The sequence below is a fragment of the Emydura macquarii genome, unplaced genomic scaffold (genome assembly GCF_026122565.2).
Source record: "Emydura macquarii macquarii isolate MOO-44397 ecotype Brisbane River unplaced genomic scaffold, CSIRO-AGI_Emac_v2 contig_561, whole genome shotgun sequence".
Lineage (NCBI taxonomy): Eukaryota > Metazoa > Chordata > Testudines > Chelidae > Emydura > Emydura macquarii.
In genome coordinates this window covers 10,595,694-10,620,349 of record NW_027130698.1, presented here as the reverse complement: position 1 = coordinate 10,620,349, position 24,656 = coordinate 10,595,694, and the positions used below count along the sequence as shown (strand labels likewise).

General features: G+C 40.6%; 1 long non-coding RNA gene across 4 annotated transcripts in view; it reads left to right on the top strand.

The window, feature by feature from the left end:
* The window catches only part of LOC137147771 (uncharacterized), a 317,615-nt gene that overhangs the window by 4,357 nt on the left and 288,602 nt on the right, over positions 1–24,656 (top strand). For all 4 annotated transcript variants that reach the window (XR_010918340.1, XR_010918337.1, XR_010918339.1 and 1 more), the window contains exon 2: positions 20,774–20,865. This is a non-coding gene — a long non-coding RNA (uncharacterized lncRNA). The remainder of the gene's footprint in view (positions 1–20,773; positions 20,866–24,656) is intronic.

The following is a 24,656-nucleotide window of genomic DNA, read 5'->3' as shown; positions in this document are numbered from 1 at the left end:
CCAGTAAACTCTGAGACTCTGCCACCATTAATCTTGCCTTGTGGGTAGCATGCAGTGAAACCCAAGGACCCCACAACATTCTTCTGCAGGATCCAGTCCCTATCACTGGACACTCTCAGAAATTACCAAGTCTATTATCCTCCAAAGAGAGACTACACACTGGCCTGTTTGCTCAACTGGGAATTCACACCTCATTTTAATATAACAGCAAATTTATAACATTTTTATTAATAAAGAACAGATTTAAGTGATACTAAGGCAAGATGATAGGAACAGTAAATATTACTAATAAAACATGCTTTCTAGAGTGTCTAAAATGTAACAGATTGCAATCCAAGCCTGAGGCAATTTCTTACCTACAGTCAGCTCTCAGCATCCTCCACCCACATGGTTGGAAGATCCACCTTTCATAGATTCCAAGAGCACTGGCCCCTTTTGTTCCCTTTTATAGTGCAGAAAAGATTTGAAATGTATTTGAAAACTCAGTCTAGGCAAAGTTTCTGTCCCCTGCTGCTTACTATTCAGGGTGCCCCTTCTTCATCCTCTGGTCAACTTGCTTTTTCAATTGGCTTGATTACTTTGTTTAGATGCAAATGTATCTTATTGTCATTTTGTTTGTAATCAAGCCATGCTCTTTTCTCATCTGCCTGTTAGCTTGTTCCATGAAGACAAGGAAATCCACATTCCTTTGTCTAGGTCAGGCTTGTCCATCAGCTGCCTTACATGTATTTTAAGAACGTATTTCCAGAATACATACATCATGCAAGGATATTCATGATCAGCATGTCTCCAGTTTTCATATGATAGATATTGGATAGATATTGTGACAATAGTGTGTTGGCATGGGGAATTTGTCAGATCATCTGGGATTTCCAGTTACATAACAGCAAGCTGGCATAAAGGAGCTTTTAGTGCCACATTTACCAAAATGAGAAGGCAGGTTGAAGGAAATAAAATCTGGATGGAGGATTTATTTTCAGATTTGAACATCATAGATCTCATTCTTCTCTCACTTACACCACTGCCACCCCCTAGCACTCCGACCCATGCATGATTTGAGCTCTGGGTGAGAGGAGAAGCAGAATCTCTGCATGGAAATATGGCTTTTAGCTACATCCCATTGTAGAGCATTACATGGTTCCCTCACTCCATAGGCAGCATCAGGAGCCACTGGGCCTCAAAGACAGTGTGGGTGAAATCCGAGCCCTGTTGAAGTTGCTGGGAGCCCTTATGTGGATTGCACAGAAGGAGGAGCTTCTTGTGGCCTTCTCACCCTTATATATGCTTTCAGGGATCGGCGACAGCCTGGCCTCCCTCTTCTATTCCCATTCTTGGGCCATGTTACTCCTTTTGGGTCCCTTCACTCTCTTCTCCTTACCTTCCACATCAAAGTCAAGCTTCTCATATTCAACTTCCAGGATCTGTACAGGTCCTTTCCTGCTACATCTCTCTCATTTCCTCCACCTGCCCCTTCACTTCACACAAATTCCCCCTCTAAATACCCTCTTGTGCATGTCCTCCTTCCACTTCAGTGTTCTTCCCTTTTCCCATAATGCCTCTTCTCTATGGAGCAGTCTCCTCCTCCTTGAGCACCATTGTCTCTCCTTAAAGGTCTTCTTAAAACACATTTGTTAACATGAAGATTTCCATAATCCCCCCAAGAGACATTAACCCATCTAGTACCATTTAGAGGTTGGATCTTCCAGTGTTTGAAAATTTTGGCCTTCAAACACTTGGGTGCCTAAAGTTCATCTAAATTAATAATTAGTTTCCTAAATAAGTGGCCTAAATTTCACTCACAGCTCCCATAAAATTCAAGTTTTTGGTTCAGTGCAATAATTCATGAATAAAGGTGAAAGACTGGGCCTTTGGTTTCCACATTAATTATTTATTAAGCTTAGTGTGATCAGTGAAAACAAATTAATTGTATATCCTCCTAATCAGGAAAAAGGTTATTGTTCTGGATAAAAGCTTTGCTGAAAAACAACTCCAATCTCTTTAAAGATGTTCAGAATAGCTATAAGTATTTGTTGCAATGCAAAATGTTATTTCAAGAAATATGGAACAAAATAAAAACCAGTCCTCAGGCTTGCACCCCCCCAGATTATTTGAGTTTTGTAACTGATGTTCATCATGGCAGGCTGTCTACTCATCAATGGTAGTTCTAAACCTACACATTTCCATCACAGTCACAGATATTTATTCCTGCTTCCTATTTCCTCATCAAGTATGTAAAATGAGCAGTGTCATATAATCACATGAAAGAACATGATCGAAAGCGTACTGTCTTCAGTGAGGGACTTATTCTTAACTGATTTCAGTGGGCATTGAATCAGACCCTTGTATTATATCCTCTGGTCATTCCAGAAAGCCAGCTGCAAAGATGCTATATGCTATCAGAGGATAGGAAGTCAATGCTTGAGAGCTCATGGATTTTCATCAAACAAACAAAAGAAAAAATCCAGAACCAGTCCCCTACCAAAAACCCCATGAAACTACTGCATGATTGACTTCTATCATGGAGTGCAAAAAGAAAAACAAACAATCCCATGCTTGAATATAGTGAGATTTCCTCTAATAATTTTCTGGATATAATAAATTAAACATAGTATGAAATGCAAAAGGTTACATTGAGACATATAATATTTGAAGGTTTAATTCATTTTTCTAGTGTATAAGACACAAGGCTATTAAATTTTTAAAGCAGTGATCTCCTGAAGTCCCTACTTTATGAGAGCTTTCTTCATAAAGATAAATGGTTTCCTTGCCAAATCAAATGCAGATTTGAAACAAATTAAGTTAATGTTCAACGGTACAAGGTAGAATGGATGGAGGAACTGTTTTATTTTGCATTGTAATAACCATATACACCTAAATCAATAGCTGTGGGGGGAAAAAAGGCAATAATATCACGTAACTGCAGGAAATGAAATATAGTGCGATGAGGGGGGAGCGGGTTGCAGAATGAAAGGATTTGTATTGGAATAATGACATTTCATTAAAAAGGGAAGGCGTGCTATTGAATATAAGTCCATACCAGTAAATTCTATTTCTTATAATAACACTTGAGATGAGTTAAAGTTGGCCAGGTATTGTGATAAAGTATCATGCTGCCGGATTCCTTTCTTATAGTAGGTTGTAATTTTATGTTAAAAGAAAAATTTGAAATGTTAAAGAGGCAGTGCATGTTTTCCAAAGTGCTCTCTTTTTTCTCCTAATGTTTCATTTTACTTGTTATATTATCCTGTGATTCACCATCGGGGCATGAATGAGTTTTATCATTTTCATTCTGCCATAAGCTCATATCAAAAAAAAAAAAAAAAAAAAAAACCAAGTAAAATGTGAATCCAGGTCTGGTGAATGGTGTGATATTTCTTAGCCCTGCAAACAAAAGCCCTCTATATTCATATGCCAGGTAGTGCATGGGTGGCAATGGCACATGTCTCTGGCAAAAGTAGGTGGGGTCAGATTCTCAGTTGATGAAGCAAAATGGACGCCCATGGAGATGCATTGATTAGCCCTGGATGAGGGTCTGTTCCATAATCTTTTTGAAAGGTTTTAGGTAAAATCCTGGTTCCACTGAAGTTAATTGCAAAATTCCCATAGACTTCAACAGGGCCAGGATTTTACACTTAAGATGTGTACACTGAAAGTGAAGGGGTGATTGTACCATGGGTAGGCACACCCGTGCTAGCTAGCACAGGAAACTGTGTACATGTGTTGGCACAGGATTCAGCACAAGCTAACAAGCAGAATACGTATCCCAGGCTCCCTGGAGGGCCGTATTCTGGTTGCTGGCCCGTGCTGAAGTTTATGCTACCATGTCTACACTGCTATTGTTACCCCTGCAAGCTAGATTCAAACTAACATTAGCATGCCTACCTATGCTACAATCGCACTCTCTCTTGCAGTGCAGACATACTCTAGTCTTTGTGCCACTCATCAGCCCACCAATGTGCACCAAATCTACCCTGAAAGGACCACCTCTACATATAGAAAGTAGTCCATGTCCATTCAACCATTTGTCTCTCTGCTGGGACTGCCTGCAAGGAGACCAATTTCATTGATTTTTAGATTTGATATGCACATGTCTACTAGAAATTGACATGGGACCACCTTACTCATCTCATACATCACTCAAGAGTCACAATGGTAAATGAATTTTAATAACAAATACAAAGTAATGCACACTGGGGAAGAAATTCAAACTACTCACACATCTTACAGGGTTCTAAATTATCTGTATTAATCTAAGAGAGTTCCAGACATCCCTGTAGACAGCTCAGTGAAAATCCCAGCTCAATACACTGCTGCTGTTTTTTTTAAAAAAAAAAAGCTAATGAGGTGTTAGGATACACAAAGAATGGGATAAAAATAATCCTGAATATATGATAATGCCGGTATATAAATCACTAGGGTGGACTCATCTGAAATTCTGTGTACAGTACTGGTCACTCTGTCCAAAAAAAAAAAAAAAAAGATACTGCTGGAGGTTCAGAAGAGCAACAAAAATGATCCAGGAGAAAAATTTCATATGAAGAGAGATTGAAAAGACTGGGATTGTGCACCTTGCAAAGCAAACACACTAGAAGTGTATAATCTAGAGAAGTTAGATCTGGAACTTCTGTTCTCGTTCCACAGGACCAAGGATTAGTCAATGAAATGAAAAGGGTGGAAATTCAAGACTGATAAAAAGGAAATATTTTTCACACAACAACATTTGATTAAACGGTGGAACTGGTTGCCACAGGATGTCATTGGGGCCAAGAATTTAACAGGGTTCAGAAAGGGATTAGGCATTTATATAGGTGACAGTACATAATAACAATTTTGAAAGGGATATTGATCCTGGTTTTAGGGGTTCAGCCAGGCTCTAACTATAAAAGAAGAGGAGGAGACCAGTGTGGGTGCAGATTTTTCCCACATCTGCCTAATGAAGGATTCTTACACCTTCCTCAGAGCATCTGTTTCTAGCCACTATTTGAGACAAGATACTGGACTAGATGAACCTTTGATCTGCTCCACTATGGTAGTTCCTTTGTTCATCACTTATTGAATCCCACTGTGGTCTGGACTGAACAGGAACCAGAAACTCAGAGACGAATGGACCAGTTTTCCATTAAACTAATTCTTAGTCAGCCAATTCATTAGGGCAGCCCTCCTCCACCCTCACTCTAATTTTGGTTATTCTTTAGCTTGTTTAGGAATTGAGTTGTACCCCTTTGAATAACCTGTGCACACTCAAAAGGGCCTCCCTGTCTTCTATTGCAGAAGCCAATAGAACCACGCTAGAGCAGCAGTTTATATAGGTAGCTAGGCCTCTGGAGAGAGTTCGGAAATATGGCTATTTGGAACCCAGCTGTATCTGTGTGGCTTCCTTGTATTGTTAATGTTGTGATCTACTCACTGCTGGGATGGCAGCTCCTTCTGGTTGTTCAGGGGAATAGCTCGCAAGACTGATACCTCTGTTTGTCTCCCTGGACATGCAGCAGCCTCTTTGTGACTCAGCCCTCCAACCAGGGCACTGTAGGCATTTTCCCCTTCCAGGGTGCCAAGTCTTCCTTCAGCAGTCCTAGGCAGTTTTCCCAGTTACTGCCTCATAGTTCCACTTCCTCAGTAGCTGGCAGTGGAACTCAGGCTCCACTCCAGGTTCCAGCTCAGGGACCATCTAGCCAGCAGGCAAGGTCTGTTTCCTTCTAGAGTTTACTGCTTTTCCCTGAGCTCTGTCCCTTCCTCTAGGATGCCAACCCAAACACACCTCCCTTCTCCCAAGGAGTGACTATGCAGATTTTCCTAGCTGCCCCCTCCATTTCCTGCCTTTATAAGTCCAGCCCTGCTCCTTCCTTCTCAGCTGGGCTCCCTCTCTGTCAGGGGCATGCTTAGCCACCTGATTCATCTCAGCTGTGGCCTGTTGGGTTAATTAGTCCCTTCTTTGTCTTCATTAACACTTTCAGGGCAAGTGTGGGGTGAACACCCCATCAAAACTGTGAAACAGATCAGATAGAATAGTGTTCACCAGGAGAAAATGGGTATGTTGTCTCACATTTTCATACAATTTCCACCCAGCAGGGTAAGTACCAAAGCGGGCATCCGTTGTGGTATTTCTAACATGATCAGTTGTAGAAACCAAGCTTTGTTCTCCTTGGATTTCCCAGACCAATTCTGGAGATCAGCCTGGTCTGAAGCTCACTGAAGTTCTGACAGTTTGGATAAGATTTGGATTAGCTTCTAAAACATCTGGGTGCTTATCTAACCTAGGCCTCTGAAAGCTTGCAGGCTAGCACAATGCTACAGAGAAGATCCATTTTTTTTTTTAATTTGTGGCTGTTGGGCTAATTCTTTGGAATACTTATCTGGACTTTCCTTTATGCCCAGTTTAGGAGTGGAACCTGCCTGCATACACAGGTACGCATCATCACATATCCTACATAATTTGCATCTGTGTGCGCCCCACTCATACCACACAATGATCTGTCCCTTAGTGTTTAGCTAGTAGGGGGGCTTGCTTTTAATTATTTTTCTATTCATTATAAGCTATTTGCTTGTAGTTATCAGTGTGCAGGGCTTTTGGATTAATTTACTTTAATAAACACGAGTCAAAATTTTTCCCAAACAAATTTCAGACACTATTCAGCTTGACGAGAATCTCATCTCTTGGGGTGCACTGAAAGAATGTAAAGCACTGTACTTCAGATTGTCTGACTTCCTTAGCTCACTTCAAAATAAGAGCAGAATATGAGCTCACTGAAGCAAAACAACTTTTCAAAATTGCTTATTGTCAAATCAGTACCCATCTCTATCAGCAGGAACTGATATCATTATCCATAAACATAGTGCTAGTCCAGGTCCTTATTAACATGCCTCTACTAGGCTCATCATGGACTATACTTATGCAAAATATATCTGTCGCAAGAATACTGTACATAGTCCCCTTTATTAAGCTTCTGGGCTAGATCCTCAGTTGACATTAATCGAAAAGCCAATGGAGCTATGGTGATTTACACCAGCTGTGGATTTGGCCCTCTGCCTTTTTGCTTTCCTCTGGAGTCCTGAATGAAGAAGTTGCTCAGTGGAGTGAAATAAATTCAGAAAAATTAAGACCGTTGGAAAAGATTGTTTCATAGTGAAAGGAGCTAAACTTAGCCAGAAATGGTTTAGCTAAATCCCCTTCTATGGAAGTGGTGAAATTGTACCGGAATTGAGCCTTTTGCAAACACACAAAAATGAGGTGATCTCCAACTCAAGACAAATGTTATGGTTTATGGGTTTTAACCACAGCCTAATCCTATTCTGGCACCACCGTAACTAACATCCCACCAACTCTCATCTTCTTCTTGGCCCTTTGATTTTCCCCGTGTCTGCTCGCTATAGTTTAATGGTAACACAACTCACTGGGTTAAGACACCTCTGTCAATGCCTCTTGACTGAGATTGGTGTGTGGAACTGGAAGTGGGGAATCAGGATATTCTTTATCCTTCAGCATCTCTCTTTAGAGATTACAAGATGCTTGTTTTGCAGGGGATTTCTGTGTGGAATTGCCCAGACAACAGTAATCTGAACCCAAACAGGATTTATGAAAAATAGAGAAAAAAGGGCAATAAAATAAATAGTTTACTTATCTAGTTTAGCTATGAGAAGGGTTAAGACATTTTCAGCTTAGTTACAGAGGAAAAAGACAAGGGATCAACTTACATCTCAGGAAAGCAATTCTCTCCTGTGATCACCCTTTGGTCCGGCTGTCAGTATCACTTGCTATCTAGAGAGTAAGGCTTAGATCCTCAAAGGTCTAGGTGTCTCTCTACAATCTATTATTTTTTTTCAGTGGGAGTCTGAAGATCGGGGCCCCACTCCTTGTTGTGTCAAGATCTTTATTGATTTATGTATGTATGTATGTATGTCCTGGCTGACCATGTGTTAGAGGCCATTTGCACCTCAGGATGAGGTTTCATTAACATTTACACAAAATATTCTTTGATTAGACATCCTATTTGGGAAGGGGAAGGCCATTGTCTCCTAATTTCCTTCGGGAGTTCCCTCCACCCTTCCTACTCTGAGGCGGTCATGTCTATAGTTCCAGGGATTTCAATTTCTTTAGAATAAGTACAGTTGACCAACTTTTGATCTGATCCCCGACTCTCTGGCTGAATACACCCAGTATCTACTTCTTCGGAACACAGAGATAACTGGGATATGATCCTTTTAAAATTTTTCTCACCATGAAACTTTAATGACAGACCCCCAGATCCTGTGCCCATTAACCAACACAATACAGATTTCTAATTGTACATTGGCTAGTAATATTCACCTCTCACATTGGATCAGTTAGCTCTATAAATCATTCAGTCAAATAACAGAAGCAATATCCTGAGGCTAGTGTAAATAACCATCACAACTCAAATTGGGAATATTCACCATGAATATTTTGTGAACAATCCGTCGCTCAAGGAAGGTTTTACTGCCGAAATTCACAGGTAATGATTTTAGATAATGGTTAAGTGTAGGAATTTCACACTGTGTTGGAGGAAAAGTTTAAAAAAAGATGAAATTTATTGAATAATGTATTTATTGGGAGCTATTCGCTCAGCTCAGTGGTACAATCAATTTTTGTCTCCCTATATAAAAATAACGCAGTCAATCATGATTAGTGAACCTTTGAGACTTGCATAAAGGATTTTATGAGATGGGTGAATAGTGAAAGCAGTATTCATGAATGTTCAGATTCCAACTAGCTGACCTGTTAGTCCATGTTGGGCATCGTTTTATCCCCTGTTAACCTTGATGCAAATGGGATTTTGGTGGCACATGTGTTTGGAAATTGGCTGTTCTTCATGCACATTCCTGTATTCATATGTAATTATGGATATTTGCTGGTGAGCCATTCTGGCCCATCTGTTTCTTCAGCCACCAAATCAAGGAACAGGAATAGTAGATCATGTGACTTAGGTGGCCAATAACACAGCTTGCATTAAAAAAAATTGGAGAATAGCTGAGGCAAATTGTTGGTGAACATCCCACTAGCTGATATCTGTTTGCATCAGGTGTTCGAACAATTATGAAGCATGGAAAACGTCATATGAATGAGTCTGCCAGTAGATAACCTGCTAACAGAAAAACAAAACAAACACAAAAAGGCTGAATTTACTGAATAAATTCATCACTATGAAAAGTTTGCCGGTAACCACAGCTGGACAATCAGTTTCAATTAAGTAAACACAGCTCCCAATGGCTTCGGTTGGAACCACATAAAACATACCTATGGGCAGAATTTGGCCCTAAATGATTTTTTTAGACATGGTGGCTCTCTGGTGATCTCAACCAAGTTGGGGGCTGAAGATGGTCACAAGTTTGAACTGCAAATTTAGATTTTGTTCAAATAGGTTAGTGAATATCGGAACTCAAGGCTGATTGACACAAATGTTTTTTAAGTGACCCTTCTCTTTTCCTCATGAAACGATACATCCTAGCTTGCTATAAATTAGGTCAGATATCAGCAAAGATTTTTTGTGGCAGTTGCCACAAAATAAATGATGGACAATGTTGACTATATATAAATGATGGAGAATGTCAGTAAAACTTACTACAGAATATCCAGAGAGTACAATGAGCCAAATTCTTTCTTGTTTCCACACAGGCAACCCTACTGAAATCCATGGGGTTACTCAGGTGTAAAACAGAGTAGAATTTAACCCAGCTTCCAAATTGAATCAGTTATTGCTGTATTGATTTTAAAATGAAAAGGGGAGGCACAAAGAGCTTTACTTCAGATGTATTATGCTGCTAAGAAGTTCTCTCTGCTTTGGGCCCTTCCGTTGTCACAAATGCTAAGTGCTCACTGAAATTCACAGTATATTTTTCAGGAAAATATCAAATTAGCATTTCATGACTAATTTAATATTTGAGCTGATTGTACATTTTTCTTTTGCGGGAGGATGAGAAACAGAGGAATTAAGCAGGAAATGCATTAGCATTAGTAGTTAACAATGTGATGAAAATCCCATGTTGGCTCCAACAAATGTTTCTGTGTATTTTCTCTGAGTTCAGTATTATTTATTTTTCTTCAGTCTGACACCTGCTCAAAAGCAGGTGTACACTTTGTCAATTAGCAAATAACATTCTTTGTAAACTGCCTCAGTGTGTATCATTTGCCCAGGAATATCTTCTTTAAGTCATTAATGCAAATGAATCTGTGTTTGTAATGCCGAAAAAAATCTTGCAGGGGTCTGGCAAATGTTGCACATTAAGCCTATTAATACGTGTTATCTTTTATAAGTGCTGTTGGTCTAATGAGAGAAAATTATCAGTTCACATTTTTGGAAAATAGATCAGTGGCACTTTGATTGTGTAATTTTTGATTTAGAAAGCTTTATGCATTCATTCAGAAGACCAGTGGTACTGTAACTATTTTACCACTTATTAATAAAGCACTTAAGGCATTGCTCAATAAGCCATTCACATTGAAAATGTGTAAGTAGTCTGAACCTTTCCACTCAGATCTAACCATGTGACTTGCTCCAAAAGCCACGTATCCACAAGCTGGAGTGCTCTGAGGAGTTAGAGCAATGCTGCACTGCATATTTCCACTCTCTGCTCTACTGCACATCACAAACACAGAAATGAATGAGAGTTTTATAGTAGTGGCACCTTACAGCTCAGCAGAATGGCTGGACTCTTCTCATTCAGATAGCAAGGGGAAGTCTTGGGCTGCATAGGAAAAGTGGCCAGGAGGTCATCTGCTTCAGGAGCAAAAGGATGGGGAGGTGCTAGCTTGGGTGAAAGAGTGGGATGAAGCGGTCACTAGCTTCACGAGACAGGGAGCGTTTGGTTGGGGGTGGGAGGCGTGGAGGAAGTGCAGGGAAATGGAATCATTGGGACACTGCTTGATACATCCAATCTGGCAATTTGATAAAGTTGTCCAGGAAGTTGAAACCCATTGAATTTTGGCCCATTTGGGTGCAATTGTTTCATCAACACAATATGGGTCCCGATTTTCTCAGACCTGCCCTTCCGTGCCTCACAGAACTCCCTTTAGTGGGACATTGTCAACTTGAAATATAGTTATTTTTTAAAAAGAAGTTAAACATCATTTCATTTCCTTCCCTGAATCCCCTTGGCAACTTTTGTGGTTTTACAGCCACATTTTCCTATTTATTTTCTAAAAGTTTTTCCTCTCATCTGCTGCTCTCTGAAAGACCCAAACAATAGGAGAAACAGACTGTCAAATGTACAGTGTGAACTTAAAATATACAGATGTATTCAATCTTTGTCCGTTATAGTCCGCTTAGGTGTTACCTGAAGCAAAATGAAAATATTCACATAGAACCAGGTTGAGATTTTCAAACAGCTCAGGGAATTTAGCCACACACCTCCCATTAATTTTAATTTAATGGAAGATGTGAGGCTAAATCTCTGGCACTCTTTAAAAATTTCATCCAGGATTTTTAAGCTTCTAGTGTTCTTTTAGATGCAATAGAAGCAATCAGTTCTGAGCTGCTGTGACAGTAAGGCCACTTACATAGGTGTCTCAATTTGATCTTAGCTGCTTACATCTGGGCAACCAGTTTGAAAATGTTGATTACAGTGTACCCATTTCTCTGGTGCTTTCAGCCCTAACATGTACTTAACCTGCCTTTACAACTGTACATTCAGAAAACATTCTGTTTAAAGGGATAAAAGCCAGTGGTTTTTTTTCCCCTCTGAAGAACAGTAGTCGAACAATCATAACAGTTCTTTCAATAAATGTGGCTTGCGCTTACATTATAACTTGCTTCTCTGGTGTTTAACTTGTGTTTCTTTTTCATCCCAGTTTAGAAAACAGAAAATACACAGCAGGCTTTAGGAACTCAGAGCATCTCCCGGCCCATCACTCGGTGCCACTAATCAGAGCCTGGCAGATTGTCTGTCAGGATGCCTGAAGTTTTCACCACTCAGGGAGGAACAAGTTTAAACTGAAAAACCAACAGTTTAGAAAGATGCAGTTTTACCTCCTCCCTCCCCCCTCACCAGAATGTTTTAAGAATTTAAAACTCGATTCTGATCAGAAAAATCATACATTTTCCATCTGAAACACCAGTTTATATACCAGTGTCACCTGGAGTGGCATCACGGGACTGAATGTTCAGAGGAGGACAGCATCCATTAGTTCTCATTGAAGGGGCTTCTGGATGTCCAGTGTTTTTTTAAAATGGAGCCACTTTATTTCATTTGTTTGTTTATGGAGATCTGTGCACATGTACACTCACTCGCGCTAGGGCTTCGATTTTCAAAGGAGCTTCAGCAAATCCAGTGAGAGCTGGGTGCCTAATTGAAAATTCCAGCCTAAACGCCCTTGACATAACTTAAAAACACAACAAAATAAATACCAAAACACAACTAAAGGACAGCATTAAGATAACTCACTACAAGCAGATTAGGCCAATTACTCTCCATTTCTCCAGCCTTACTCTACCCATAATTTTCAGCTGCCTGGGAAGACAATGAGAAACAAGATTTGGTTTCCTTTCAAAATCTACCCACCTCTCTAGACCTTACTTTAGATTGTAAGCTGTCTGGGGCAGGGACTGCCTCATGTATTTGTACAGTGCCTAGCACAAGGTGGTCCTGATCTCTGTTGGTACTGCTAGGCACTATTGTACTACTACTGCTAACAGCAGAGGAGCTTTTGGGTGCTTATGAGCTTCATGCAGTCACTACCAGTATCAGTATCCAGAAGCTTCTATAGAAATGGCCTGCATATATTGCAAGTTAGCACGGGCTTTTGGATTCACTAGGGTCTTGTTGTGTATTGTGTATTTATAAAGCAAATGTAACGCCGTACCCCCTTCCCTGAAAACATTTTGAAGTTGATTTCTTAATGGAGGGCTTTACTGCTATTTACATAACTCATTTTGCAATCAGGAAGTGGTTAGTAACAGCATGGGCCAAAATGTCTGTCCTGGTTGCTGGTCAGCCAAAGCACACTTGTTTTATGGTCCGAGAAATAACGAATGACCAGAAATCCTTATCTTCCAGAACAGATGAGCTGTGTAGCAATGGGCCTTCTCTCCCTTGTGCTTTGGGATGGCACTGACTGACTGAGACTGAAGAACAGTGGTAAACAGATTTTTTAATTTAAAAATATATATTAACAAATCTCCTACATCAAAGCAACTGGTCTCCATCCTCCTAGCCGGGGATGCTTGACACTGCTAGGGTGCTGGACAAACACGCATCAGCACTGTAATCTTAAGAGGCTGTGGTATCTTTCAGACAGGCTCATTCCTGAGACTTAATTAAAACCTAGTTCACTCCTTTATTCAATTTATGAGGCCTAGCCAGTAGGATTAAGCGATTATAGGCAAAAAGCCCCATTTGTGAAACACTCATAAGCTCAAGCTGCTAGGCCGCTCAGTTGTACTCCATTAAATTAATAAGGAATGAATAGGCTGATGCATTATGAATAAAGCTGTAGGGAGTCTGAATATTGCTTCATACTCTCTGCACACTCCTTGGAGAACATTTGTGTAAAATGATTATGTTCATATTCATTCAATTGGAATTCTATAACAGTGGACTGCATAAATTACTCTAAAGATGGGGAGTTTATCTTAAACATTAACTGTGTGTGTGAATTAATAAGACTATTATAAAACTATTAGCATTCAGTGTATTTACCTACATATGCTGCATACCTAAACCAAATTCAGCGATTGCACCTAATTGCTATTCTTGTTGTGTGATCAAGCTGTGGTTCATTTTCCCTTGTAGTCATAATATTTATGAATTGCAATTTTTCTATTAAAACTTTTGTGTCCTTTCCCCCAGCTTTACATTTATTTCTGTAGGTTTTCAAATTACAATTGAATACACACAAATGTTATTGAATGAGAAGGAAAGGAGCAGCGGGTTTGTATGGAAACAAAAGCACTGTCAGCCGAACTTTTGTTTTCATGCATGGTAAGGCCAGAAGGGAGCACTGTGATCATCATTCTAGTCTGACCTACTGAATAGCACAGGACATAGGACTTTCCTGCATTAATTCCCGTTGAACCAGAGCATATCTTCTAGGAAATCAGCCTTTTTATTAAAAAGTTTCCAGTGATGGAGAATCCACCATGACTCTTAGTCTTTTTATGAACTCCTTGTAAAGAATGAGGGCTTGATCCAGCTGATTTCAGTGGAAAGAGTATCATTGACTTCAGTGGTCATTGGAGTGGGGACTAGGAAAGTAGAAGAAAGGAGGGGGAAAAGGGACTTATGACAGTAGTGGAGCACTGCCTTAACTCTGTAAAACAAGGGGTTAAAACCAACTCTTGGCTTACACAGGTGCTCCAGGGTGAGACTATAAAAGCAGCTGCTCCAAGAACAGGAAGAGAGATAGGTAGAGTGAAAGGTTGGGCTCTAAACTGAGGGTTAGAAACCATGCACTGGGGAGCTTTACTTCCTTTTCTGAGGTTAGCTGTTAGCTCTTTCCTTGATATATACAATTTGTCCTGAGAAAGGGACATGACTGGCAGACCCTGTGAGTTTTTTGAGCTGAGAAGATTTGCCAGCCTGCAGGGCTAAAGCAGATAAAAAGAACCCATTATGAGGACTGATTCCACATGATCACAGTTAAATGGCAATGAGAGATACACAGGGATAGTGTTATTTTCAACAGTGTTGCTGAGCAGTGTAAGGAAGTTATGTGTTAGTAGGGGTTAGCTAGCACTTCTGACCTTCATTGTTCCCAGTGGAAACAATGACAGTCTATAGTCCTCCTCGAGGGATGTCATCATCTCACAGCAACCCTGAAAATCCCTCAGGATATCAGTGGAACAACAATAATTCAGAAAGAGCCGGCAGCACGTTAGAGCTGTGTGAAATGTTTGCACCAAATCTTTCCGGGGGGGAGATAGAGGGTTGATTTAGAACCTTGAGCTTCATTAGAAAAGTGCATCTGCCTTTCAAACATCTGTGACCTGTTGTGAAGTTTGCAACAGACAATTATATCAATTTAGCTCAAAGGGAAAAATTCAAACACAAAACCAGGTGAAACACTGCAGTTTTAAACCTAAATTTTACTTTGACTTTTTTTCCCCCCGATTTTTAAAGCTGAAACCTAAGGAATTCTATATCCACATGAACTCCTACAAAACAACCAAGCCACAGAATGCAATGGAGCTTTACAGAAAATTATTTAGTCCTATCAAAGCAGAACCTCATGTGAGAAGGAAATAATTACTGTAGATTATGGACAAATACATCTATGGGCGATTCTGACACAAAATCTTTCCCCCTCTCAAATTTTCTCTGTTGGAAAGGGGTGGGGGCGGGGAGTAAGAAGCCCCAGAAATCCAAGCTGGAATAGTTAATTCTCCAGCACTGGTCTTCTAAATGCTCTTCACAGTACAATGCCCTATTCCTTCCAGAGAGCCCTTGGTCCTTTACATTTAATAAACTTTCTTAATCACATAAGATTTCATGTGGTTACATTATATGCCCTGTCCTAAGAAGGTACCATCCCTATTAGAACTTCAGTAGGAGAGATTGAAACCTAGATAAATATTTTTTCATGGGCACCCTAGGCCTATGTAGTTAGATGGAGATGTAATATTAAATATCTTCAGGGTAACCTCTTTCTGGCATTAGGGAGACTTTGGATTGGGAAGAATATCACAAGAGAAAGAGTTGCCTGAGGTCACCAAGGCCCATGAACTACTTAAACCATGCTTGACAGGAAGGATTAATAAATGAGTTCTTGACTGAACCTACACATAAAGTCTGTATTGGAGAAAGGGTTATTCTTTGGCCTGACTCCAAAAGAAACTAATCATCATGAACTTCATGCAGATTTACAATTATTCTTTCAATAGAAAGGGGTTAGGCCAGTGCTTCTCCGACCATAATGAAAAAGCTGCAGAAAGTGCTACATCTTAAACAGCACATATAGGGATTACTGGATTGGATAGTTTGCGATGTTACCCTTAGATTTGTACAGAAAATTAATGTAAAGGGGCTATTATATATTGAAGCAGACAGTATCGCCAAGCTCATCTTAGCTCTGAGGGGCAGTAATATCATATAGTCTTATTTTCTGAGCGAGATACTATTGCTGAACCAAGTGATAAGAAAGGACATTACCGAGATAGCCTGAAATATATATAATTCATACACACTGCCTTTAACGGAGTAATCTTTTATATCTAAAATATTACCCAAAACATGAATTACTCAAACACTATTCCCCAGTAATACTCTCTTGGGGCCTTGTCCGATGCCTGTTGAAGTCAGTGAAAGGAATCCGATCAACCTGAATGGGCATTCTGATTGGGCCTGTAGAACACTGGCAATATCTGTAATATACCAGGGAGGCAATAAATAAATCATGATTAATAACTAACTTGTTGATAAGCTCCAGTCTTTGGAATATACCTGAAAAGCAAAAATCTCAGCATGTTTACCTAGAATTTCCGACCTTTGTGAAAGACAGCTGAAAGCGTTTAATTTGGTTTGTCTAATCTATCTTCTGCTTTGGGAATGGATGGAATCCCTAACAATTTTTTTCCATCAATAACTCACAGGACTTTATGTTAATCTCAAACCTGGAGACATTCACTAAAACCACAAAGCTTTTTCACAGAGGCCTTCCTTTGGCCTTTAGAGCACATCCTCCCCCCCCACTCTTTCCAGGATACTCTTTTGACCTGAAAAATGAATTTCATGCTGTTTACACAGAAGATATGTAATGGAAGGAGAGAGCTTGTGCATGGGCTGTAGAATTCTTTACTTCCATAGCACAGCAGACCAATGGTCTATGTGATCCAGTATCCTATCTCAGAAGATGAAGAGCTCCATCATGCACCTGGCCAGCTGTACTATGAGGGAAACAATTCCTCTGACGTCCCAGCTGGAGCAATTTAGTCCCAGTAGCATGAGGATTGATAGCCCGTATGACTTTTTAATCTAGCTAGTGTAACTGCAAATGTTACTCCTATTCATATAAATGTCCAACTCTTTCTATATTCTCATTGCATTATTTACGCCTCAGTAATCAGTGACATAGTTTGTGCACTAGATTGCATGTGGCCTGTGCATGGACATACAGGGGTAAGCAAGAAATTTCCTTCCTCTTGCTAGGCTGCACACAGCTGAACACAGCTGGATAGAGCATTTGAATGGTTGGAAATCTCTCCCAAAGGTGGTAGTCTTAAAGGTCATGAATAGCTATAGTAGGACATGTAAACTTGCAGCCGTATTTGATAGATTGGGCAAAGGGCAACTGCCATATCTGTCCCCGTGTTCAAGCCCTTAGAAATATTCCCCATGACCTAAAATAACCATGTATCTACATTTATAATGGTGATCCCACTGCATTATAATATAATCTTCCTGAGGCACTAGAAGCGCAAATGCCAGCTCTTTGAAAGAGAGGTTTGATAAACAGTGACTGGGCACGCAGCAAATATCAATATATAACGTATATTATAAACTAATCCATAACATACACTTCAGCGTAGTGGGCCTTACATAGGAACGGTTATACTGGGTCCGACCAATGGTCCATCTAGCCTAGTAACCTGTCTTCTGACAGTGGCCGATGCTGGCTGCTTCAGAGGAAATGAATAGAACAGTGAATCCTCAAGTGATCCATTGACTTCCTCGTGTTGGGCTAATATTTCCATTGCTGCCTCTTTTTAATGCTTAAAACACTGCTGCTGAAATCAGAAGGGGACGCTGTCAAGAGGAGGTATACGGCTAGTGTATTGAGGCACTTCTCTTTAATTGGTAGGGACTGCACCAGCTCTTGTAAAAGTGACTGGTGTTCTGCCCTAGCCACTCCAGCCGGCAATGGGATAGGAAGTCGGACCAAGATGCTGGGCTTTAGAGTAAGGAGAGAGAGGGTAGATGAGGCCTGCTGTCGTGTTCCTTCCTTTAACTCGTTGACCAATATATTACTTCTTCTATGAAGAGGTTGAAATAACACGCCTTTACCCCCCCCAAAACAGTCTCAGTTAAGCAACAGCTGTTGACATGGAAGCCCATTTATTTGAACAGCCTTTTAATGTTCACATTCCAATTTTAGGCTAGCACATTGACTCTTCCCCCACAAAAAAAGAACCAAACCAAACCACCCAAAATGATTTTAGAAAAAAGCAGTCACACAAGGCATGTCTTTATGGCACTGAGTTCTTCAAGGGGTTCTTCAAGGATGCTGGACGTGTGGGATTAATATGTTGTGCAGCATTAGTCCCCTGGGATGCTGTGAGAGACCTAGAAATGCAAGAAGGATAGACTAACCCTCGTAATCTAAGAGAAGACTGACTGCAGTTGCAACTGTCAGAGGAGAGGATTTAGAGTACAAAGTAACCTATATAGTTCCAAAAGACAGCATTTTTGTATGGTGTACTACCCATCATAATGCCTGTTGAAAGATAAATTGGAGGAAAGAGAATATCTATCTACCTGCCTGACTCTGAAGTACAGCTTGGGTTTGCCTAATGTATTGGATACTCTATTCAAAATGAGTTCCTGTGAGAACATATGGCCCCTGTAATGGTGCCAAGGTCAAGGAGGTTAAAGGTGGACTTGCTGCATAAACGGCAGATGTGCAATAGCCCAGGAGGAAGTTCTATGTCACACAGTTTTTCCAAGTTTGAATACATGTAAGTGACCTGTTAGGTCACTTACTTCCCTTTTAGGAATTTCTCACTGTCTTTTTTGGATATATTCTCCTCTCGGTACATACTGCATCTGGCAAATTCTCCTGAATATGCACCAAATGCTCAGAGACATTAAGGTTTGTAAAGCAGATAACCACATTATGCTGGGTTTTTTTTTCCCCCTTCATTTAAATTGCATGCAGATCTGGACAGGGCACAGGCATGATCAGAGTTGGCACTGTAAGCATCTTGCCAGTTCTAATATTATCATGTTATGTTTTCCCGTGGCTTTATTGTGATTTAAAGGATTGGCAAATGCTATCTTTTTTGGTCTGTAAGCATGTAATACCAATGAGAAGTATCCCCCGTGGAATAATAAACTCTTTAATAACAGAAATGTGGCTACCACAATCATGAAAAAAGTGATTACATTCTACATAAAAATATAAAAGCTCATTTGATCCGAAGCTCCCCAGTGGCAAATTACCTGGATTTTTATTTAAACTATCACATCCCTAACTTACATCACATTCAGTCCCTTTGTTAATACTAATATAAAATATCAGTAAAATTGCCTACAGAGGAATATAATAAAGGATCACTATGGGTCACTGATCCAAGCTGTTAATTCTGAGCCCTCCTACAAATCTGACCCATAGAATGCCTAGGAAAGGGGTTAGAACCTGCTGAGCATTTTGACACTGAGCCAAGGTTTACACACCCATATACAGTAGGAGTGAATGCAACCAAAAATGACCCTTGCTTTAACAGCAGGCTCCTTGTCATTTTCTTTTCACAGAGGTGGCACATTTAAAGATGCACATGTTCAACAGAATGTGGGAGCCCTGCTGGATGTGACTCTATAAATGCCTCTTTTCATACCCTGTTTGGAAACCATCATAATATGAACTAACTTACTTCTGACTTCCCTTCTGCTCTCATCTGCCTGCTTTCATTTCCTATTTCCCCTTCACTGTGGTTAACTGCCTCCTCCCTGTCTTCCCAGTTCCACCTCTGGGCTTTCTTCTGTGCTGCCCTCTACTCTTGGAACCATTTCTCGACTTAGTTTGCCATGCTGCCATCCTGATGCCCTTCAAGTCCCTCCCTAAAAACATCTCTTCCAAGAGGCCTAGGAACCCTTGCCTTCCAGCAACGCAATACTAGCTAATTGGTGATGACCCATCAATGCACTATAGAGAAATACACAGAAAAAGAAAACATAAACACACACTCAGCTTCGTTGCTGACTCGTGCATCTTTTATGTTATTTGCCAGCCCGTGTTCTTTATTTGCATATTGTCTTTAATTGTAAGCTCTTCAGTGTGAGGTGCTTGTCCTGACACGTCTCTAACACCTAAGGAAAGATGAGGGGAGAGGAAGGATGGTCCTTTGGGAAAGGTGCTGGGCTGGGACTCAGGAGACCTGAGTTGAATTCTTGGGCTTGATACAGCCTTCCTGTGTGAACTTGGGCAAATCACTTAGTCTCTCTATGCCTCACTGGCCCATCTGTAAGGCCAGGGTTAATAGCACAGCCCTACCTCACATGGGTTTTGTGAGGATAAATACATTAAAAGATGGTGAAATCATCAGATACTATGGTAATGGGGCCCATAAAAGTACCCTGGGTGGAATGATGCTATGCCTGCAAGTAATAATAGCACAATAAGAGATATTAATGGTGAACATATCCGCTCCCCTTGTTGTTAAGCTTATGAGAGGGCTCTGAGTTTTTAAAACAACTTGTCACTGCGTTCTGATGAGAGGTAGCTTCATTCTATATATTTACATTACCAATCACTGCCATCTACATACCATCCTTTCCCTTGAAGTCTGGTCACCTCAGGAAGCTGCAGTTGATAATTGATCAACGAGAGCTGAGAAGGGGGAGGTCTTCTCTTGTCGAAATCACTTCAGCATTCTATAGTGCTGGCCCCAAACTCTGTAGTGACATTACTGTAAGCTGGAGAGTGGGTGGGACCATTTCTGCAAGAGGTTTTTTTTTATGTTTCTTGTGACTTATGAAAATACAATTTTCAAGATAGATTAAAAGGGAGGGGAGAAAACAGATGGGAGAAAAATGGGGAGGGGGGAAGAAAACACAGGCTTAGCCTCAAATTTCTTATTAATTGTTGTTGTTAAAATTATATTTTATCTAGGATGCTCAGATACCATGGTAAGGACCACAGACATAAGGACCCACCTACCTGAATCAGAGAGAACTTCACCTATTCAAAGTCTGAGACACAAGGTGAATAAGGTACTATCTTTTATTGTACCAATGTTTGTTGGTGAGAGAGAGACAAGCTTTTGAGCTTACACAGAGTTCTTCTTCAGGTCTGGGAAACATACTCAGATTGTCACAGCTAAATATAAGATGGAACAGAAGGTTTAGCATAAGTCGTTAACACATATTTCAAGGGACCATTCAAGGCGCAGTGGCCTGTTAACACCCTTCCAGTCATAGGGAGGAGGAAAGGAAGGGAGAGGGGGCAAATGGCAGGTGTTTGTTATTGTTGTAATAAATTCAGTCCTTGATTTTTAGTGTCTAGCAAAGTTATGAATTTAAGCTCCCAGGCTCGTCTTTTGAAGGGGTTGTGCAGATTTCCATTGAGAATGAGAACTGATATATCAGATATTGGTGATCGTTTTGTGAAAAGTGTTCACCCACCGATGATATGGGGTTTCTTTTATCATTTTCCTGTAAGAGCTCAGTGATTGTCTGGATTCACCCACATAGTTGTTATTGAGGCATTTATTGCACTGGATGAGTACACCACATGTTGTGATAAGCATGTGTAGGTCCCATGGATCTTGAAAGGTGTGTTGTGGGAACTGCTGAGCATTGAGCTGGTGTGTCTTGGTCTGTGAGGAGCTTGCTTCTGATGATGAGCGTGGAGAGGCTGTTTGTGAAATTTACAGTTATTGTTTTTCCATTAAGTAGCTGATATGAAAATGTGTATGGGTCAAATTCTGTTCTGTAAATCCAGAATAACTTCATTGACATCAGTGGATCTACTCCAAATTTGTGGTGGTGTGCCTCAGAGGAGAATAAGGCCCTATATCTGTAATATTTATTGCAAAAAATGACCATTGACTTTTCTATACATTTTTTTCTGCATATAAAACAGTTTAGAGGTTTATGTAGGGAACGCTCACTTTCTGGTGGTACCAACACATGGGCAGACTTGGTGACATTCTGAAACCCCACAGCAAATCTCTGCTGTGGATCTGGATGGAGATCATAGCAGAAATATATTCAAAATCTTCTGTTTCCTCCTCTTATTCTGCCAACCCCCAATGTTCTCAAACTCTGGCCAGCCATTGCCATTACTGAGAAACTAACCCCATGCTCTGTAAGTGAGAGCTAATGGAAAGTCATACCTTCCAGGCGAGTCCGTGAGAGGGACAAAGTCTCAGTGCAGAGCGTTTCTTTCCTGTAACCAGCACTCGAAGGTGTTGAATGGGAGCAAGTTGTCTTTAAGGTTTGTGTTCTTAATCCAGAGCCAGATCAGAAGATCTAGAACATGCCTTAGGAGGTAAAGTACATTAGATGATCCACCTTGGAGGCATAGCAAGATAACTATGGTGAACCAAGTGATCGAAACTACCCCACGTATATAAATTAGAGTTGGTACCTGCATTTGCACAGTGTGCCAGTGTTCTCAGCTGCCAAAAAGAGAAGCCTAACTTAGCCTCGAAGTACAAACTTTGTTTATACAAAGTATAGATGAGCTGAGTTAGATACTGTGACCCGTCCGTGCCTAGGGTAGCCACCTGAAAATGCTAACGTCAGGGCAGGCTGTAAAAGGAGAACAGATTCTCCCAGCGCTGGTGGGTGACACTGAAGTCAGACTTCCCAAACAGCCACAAACAGTGCTTCTGATTCCCCAAACTGGTTATCGAGAAGCCAAAATAAAAATATACACAGGCCCCTTTACTGTATTTCAGTCTCCGGCTCCCAATCAGCCATTAGGTCCAGTAAAGTGACCAGTTATTTAAAACTCTATGCTCTTTACCAAAAAGATTTCTCCTGACTCCAAAGGGTCAGCCACAGTACCAGATCAATATAAGTTTAGATCTGACCCAAAATACCACGCTGCCAACCAATCCTTTAATAAATAAAACTAAAGGTTTATTATAAAAAGAAAGAAACAAACTATAAGAGAAATATTAAAGGATTAAAGCAACCAGACACATACGATTGATTTGAAAGTCCATATACATCAGGTTTCTAATAGAGTTGTGGAGTTTGCAGGCTTGTATAGTCCCTCTGGTGTACATCCAGTACCAGGATGGATCTCATTCCTTTGTTTCACAGCTTCAGTTCAGTTGTAGATGAATTGATCCAGAGGTAGGCTGAAGACTGAAGACCAAAGACAAAATGGATGTGGTGCAGCTGCCTTTCATGTCCTTTGGCCTTTGCCATGCTGCTTGTGGAAATTTACAGGAATAAGATGGAGTCCAGAGTCACATGAGTAAGTCCTGGTGACTCATCTGGTATATCCCTGGCTTCTCCCCCCTGGGCCCATTGTACCTGTGAATTTATTTAATGGGCCATTAAGCAGGCTAGTGCTACAGCCATCTTGTCTGGGGTGTCGCCCAGACACAGCACAATTTGAAATACAGATATATCAACCATATACATAACTTTCATTACACATATAACACATGAACATAAACATGATCATCTTATTTAGCACTTTATAGCCTTTCTAACAGTACCTGACATGGCATATCTCACATGAATTGTTATGATTCTGATGTATTGATGTTAAACAGCATAATAAATGGCCCCCCCAATCCAGCCAGCGTGACAGATACCATGAACCAATGCCCCCCCACTCTTTGTTCTGCAGATTCAGCGGCATTAATTCCAGCATGTACCATTCATACATTTAATAATGGGCCCCATTCTACTCTCTGGGGCCCAGTTCCTCAGTTTGTATAATTCATCATAGCTCAGTCAAAGTCAGTGGCAAGGTGACAATTTCCACTAGTGAGGTTCTGTCCCCCTGGTATTTTTACAAAAACTTCATACAAAAATTAGAGCTTTGGTACACACTGTGAACTCATGGCTTTGCCACACCCTCCCTAACATTTGTTATAGTGTTGAGAGCCACTGAGCCCCACCTTCTCTGGCAATGATGCCAGCCTTCATTGCTTACTAATGACATTTTCCAACAAATGTCCTCTTGCTTTCTCCCATGCTAGCCCTTAGACGTAAGAGGAGCTCCCTGCAAATATCCTCAAGACCATTATCCTCCTTCATATCTCTCCTTAAACCCCAACTTTGCTATGGTACCTAAACATGGCTAATGACAAGGCAGGAGGTGAACGGCGTCCCAGCACATTACACTTATTATAATCTTCTCACTATTATCCTGTGCTCCACTCCTGTCCATTAGCTGTACCCCACCTGTTGTCTCTCATCTTATAGTTGGACTGTAAGCTCGCTGTGGCTCTTTTTGTTCTGTGTGCGTACAGTGGCACAATGGGGCTGCCATGTCTAGGCATTACTGCAATCCTACTACTAATAATTGTATAGACTGCCTGGGCAATCATCCTAAAAATAGCTCTCAGTAACGATATTTATTAATGGTTCTGCTCTCGGATTAAAGGGTGAAAGACTATCAATAGAAGGGTTGCTACATAGCCTCCCCACCCTCACTCTAAAGCAGACTGCAACATCAACTAGCATTATAACAAGTGTTTGTTTGTTTTTAAAGTGATAGCACTGTCCCTTGAAAGCTGTAATGTCCGCATAGCTCTACTTAATAGACCCTAGGAGCTGAGTGAGACGTACTCCCGTGCTCGTTCTCTTACCAGCCGTTGACTGGAAATGGTCATAAAAGAAATAAAAAGTACATTTGCCTTGTTAATACAATTTGTATTACATATTCATAAACCATTTGATAAAACTCCCAGGGAAAAAATTCAATTGTACTGAAAGCACATAATGGTAGAGCAACCATACAGAAAACAGGCAGCATGCTACCAAATTAGCTGCACAATGAATGAAATGCTATGTCTATAATAAAC